This window comes from Bos grunniens, chromosome 1 (assembly GCF_055505025.1).
Source record: "Bos grunniens cultivar Pamir isolate PY7600 chromosome 1, Bosgru_T2T1.0, whole genome shotgun sequence".
Taxonomy (NCBI): domain Eukaryota; kingdom Metazoa; phylum Chordata; class Mammalia; order Artiodactyla; family Bovidae; genus Bos; species Bos grunniens.
In genome coordinates, this window is record NC_141165.1 from 58277848 (window position 1) to 58282378 (window position 4531).

Consider the following 4531-nt stretch of genomic DNA (forward strand, 5'->3'; position numbering starts at 1 on the left):
CTCTTTCACTTTCAAGAGGCTTTTTAGTTCCTCTTCACTTTCTTCCATAAGGGTGGTGTCATCTGCATATCTGAGGTGATTGATATTTCTCCTGGCAATCTTGATTCCAGCTTGTGCTTCCTTCAGCCCAGTGTTTCTCATGATGTACTCTGCATATAAGTTAAATAAGCAGGGTGACAATATACAGCCTTGACGTACTCCTTTTCCTATTTGCAACCAGTCTGTTGTCCCATGTCCAGTTCTAACTGTTGCTTCCTGACCTGCATACAGGTTTCTCAAGAGGCAGGTCAGGTGGTCTGGTATTCCCATATCTTTCAAAATTTCCCACAGTTTCTTGTGATCCACACAGTCAAAGGCTTTGGAATAGTCAATCAAGCAGAAATAGATGTTTTTATGGAACTCTATTGCTTCTTTGATGATCCAGCAGATGTTGGCAATTTGATCTCTGGTTCCTCTGCCTTTTCTAAAACCAGCTTGAACATCTGGAAGTTCAGGGTTCACATATTGCTGAAGCCTGGCTTGGAGAATTTTGAGCATTACTTTCCTAGTGTGTGAGATGAGTGCAATTGTGTGGTAGTTTGAGCATTCTTTGGCATTGCCTTTCTTTGGATTGGAATGAAAACTGACCTTTTCCAGTCCTGTGGCCACTTCTGAGTTTTCCAAATTTGCTGGCATATTGAGTGCAGCACTTTCACAGCATCATCTTTCAGGATTTGGAATAGCTCAACTGGGATTCCATCACCTCCACTAGCTTTGTTCGTAGTGATACTTTCTAAGGCCCACTTGACTTCACATTCCAGGATGTCTGGCTCTAGGTGAGTGATCACACCATTATGATTATTTGGGTCGTGAAGATCTTTTTTGTACAGTTCTGTGTATTCTTGCCACCTCTTTTTAATATCTTCTGCTTCTGTTAGGTCCATACTATTTCTGTCCTTTATCGAGCCCATCTATGCATGAGATGTTCCCTTGGTATCTCTAATTTTCTTGAAGAGATCTCTAGTCTTTCCCATTCTGTTGTTTCCCTCTATTTCTTTGCATTGATCACTGAGGAAGTCTTTCTTATCTCTTCTTGCTATTCTTTGGAACTCTGTATTCAGATGCTTATATCTTTCCTTTTCTCCTTTGCTTTTTGCTTCTCTTCTTTCCACAACTATTTGTAAGGCCTCCTCAGACAGCCATTTTGCTTTTTTGCATTTCTTTTTATTGGGGATGGTCTTGATCCCTGTGTCCTGTACAATGTCACATACCTCCATCCATATTTCATCAGGCACTCTATCAGATCTAGTCCCTTAAATCTATTTCTCACTTCCACTGTATAATCATAAGGGATTTGATTTAGGCCATACCTGAATGGTCTAGTGGTTTTCCCTACTTTCTTCAATTTCAGTCTGAATTTGGCAATAAGGAGTTCATGATTTGAGCCACAGTCAGCCTCCAGTCTTGTTTTTGCTGATTGTATAGAGCTTCCCCATCTTTGGCTGCAAAAAATATAATCACTCTGATTTCGGTGTTGACCATCTGGTGATGTCCACATGTAGAGTCTTCTCTTGTGTCGTTGGAAGAGGGTGTTTGCTATGACCAGTGTGTTCTCTTGGCAAAACTCTATTAACCTTTGCCCTGCTTCATTCCGTACTCCAAGGCCAAATTTGCCTGTTGCCCCAGGTGTTTCTTGACTTCTTACTTTTGCATTCCAGTCCCCTATAATGAAAAGGACATCTTTTTTGGGTGTTAGTTCTAAAAGGTCTTGGAGGTCTTCATAGGACCATTCAACTTCAGCTTCTTCAGTACTACTGGTTGGGGCATAGGCTTGGATTACCATGATATTGAATGGTTTGCCTTCGAAATGAACTCAGATCATTCTGTCATTTCGGAGATTGCATCCAAGTACTGCATTTCAGACTCTTTTGTTGACCATGATGGCTACTCCATTTCTTATAAGGTATTCCTGCCCACAGTAGTAGATATAATGGTCATCTGAGTTAAATCCACCCATTCCAGTCCATTTTAGATTCTTAAAATGTCGACGTTCACTCTTGCCATCTCCTGTTTGACCACTTCCAATTTGCCTTGATTCATGGACCTGACATTCCAGGTTCCTATGCAATATTGCTTTTTACAGCATCGGACCTTGCTTCAATCACCAGTCACATCCACACCTGGGTATTGTTTTTGCTTTGGCTCCATCCCTTCATTCTTTCTGGAGTTATTTCTACGCTGATCTCCAGTAGCATATTGGGCACCTACTGACCTGGGGAGTTCCTCTTTCAGTATCCTATCATTTTGCCTTTTCATACTGTTCATGGGGTTCTCAAGGCAAGAATACTAAAGTGGTTTGCCATTCCCTTCTCCAGTGGACCACATTCTGTCAGACCTCTCCACTATGGCCCATCCATCTTGGGTGGCCCCACAGGGCATGGCTTAGTTTCATTGAGTTAGACAAGGCTGTGGTCTGTGTGATCAGATTGGCTAGTTTTCTGTGATTATGTTTCATTATGTGGCTGTGAGGAGATACCCCTCGTCCAAGGTAAGGAGCAGCGGTTGCGCTTTGCTGGAGCAGCCGTGAAGAGATACCCCATGTCCAAGGTAAGAGAAACCCAAGTAAGATGGTAGTTGTTGCGAGAGGGCATCAGAGGGTGGACATACTTATGCTTAAGTGCATAAGTAAACAGAGCCAAATATAAACAGATAGATAGCATGCGATGGTTAGTTAGCAAATGGTGTCTAGCCAAAAACAGCCATATCCAATTCCTCACATCTACCCGCAGATGATTTTGTTCATAAGCTTTCCTTGTGCTGTCTTATGTGGCACATTGTTCCTCGTGTATACGTGTGTGTTGGGGGAGTTGCCATGTAACGACAATCATGTAATGATGATAAGTAACTGTAACTGTTCCATGTTTTTCTGGCATGTGAATTTCAAACGTTGACTTTAACATAAGAGTTATCACCAACATTGATTTTTACCATCTATCAAGCTATGGTTTGAGATGAGAGATTCTAGTCAATAAGTGTTCTACATATTCTCTATGCCAGAGATTCTCAAAATTTACTGTGCCTTAGAAGAACTAGGAAGGTTCAGGTTAAGAATTCTGTTTCATGGGCTTCTCCCTCAGAGGACTGGATGCAGAACATTGAGGATGGAGCTTCGGCAGCTGTACTTTTAACAAGCGCTCCCAGGTGACCTGACGCAAGTGGTAAGAGAGGCCTGTTTCAAGAAGTTGTTTTCTATTACTTTTTTTCAAATCTGGAGAGAAACAACTGTTTATCTGGCTCCGAGTTTCCCATTTTTCCCCAGCCTCATTTTCCTTTCACTCTCAGTTTATGAATGCGATGGCCCAGCTTAGATTTGCATGAGATTTTGATTTGAAAGAACAACCTACCTGCCAGGCATCTCCTGAGACCACAGTCCAAACTTTGAAATACTAGAGAACCTGCATTTGAATCTCAACAGAGACACTTTTCTCCCCATTCTGAGGCTTAAAGTAGCCTTACACATACATAATTCTAAATCACTTTTCTCTCAGTAAGACGTTTTGTAACTGTTATTTTCAAAAATTTGAACTTCATTTTCCTTTCTTTTTTTTCTCTGAAATCCTTAGTAATTCTTATTCCTGAGTTAAGACAAAATGAAAGACGGGCCATGTATGCTAAAGTATATAACTAGAAGATGCTAATTAAGTATCGATACTTTAAAATGATTAAACGAAAGCACCTTATGCATACTTCCAGCCTCGGCCAAGAGTGTGGCTTCAGGCTAACCCTTGGAGTGATGGAGTTGTCTTCCCTGACCCAAAGTGCTTTTTTGCCATCAATCCTCTGAATCTTGCATTCCAGATTTCATTTCTTCCCTCAAGCTAGTATAAGAACAAAGCATCCTCCTATCCCTTAATCAAAAGCCGTAATGCTGTGAGTCTTCCCTGGGCCTCCCCAGAGTGCTTTAAAGATGCCAATGGAGGCCTTGGTTCAGGGATCCATTGTGAATTGAACCGTAAGTTAAATGGTGTTTTAAACTCACATTTCAGTTACTCTGGAACTAGGAACAAGTCACTTCACCTTTTTGAGCTTTGATCCCAGGAGTAGTTGTGAGACCTGATGAGATAATATTTAAAACATATACAAAATGTTTAGCACTTGCTAGACAATCAATGCATGCCAGTTATTACTATTACCTACCCCTGTAGATGCCAAACCCAGATGGTCAGCCAGCACAACTACTGTGGTAGGTAAAAGATCTGGGTTTTAAAACAGCAAGTGAGATCCGAAAATGTAACCGGTCTAGTATTTGTTCTTTAAGGACTCATATGATTTAATCCTTGAAGTACGTTTGTTCTGTGGAAAAAGCGAAAAAGGAAGAAGGAAGGTGGTTTGGAGAGCTGGCAATGTGCTGCTCGGCTGAGCTAGACTAGTAACAAAAGCCAGCATTAGAGAGGATTCTTGGAGAAGCAGCCTGTAATTAACTGAGAGGGCAATGGATGCTCTGAAATAGCATCCAATCATAGAGCTCTCGTTATTTTCCTCATTTCCTTGC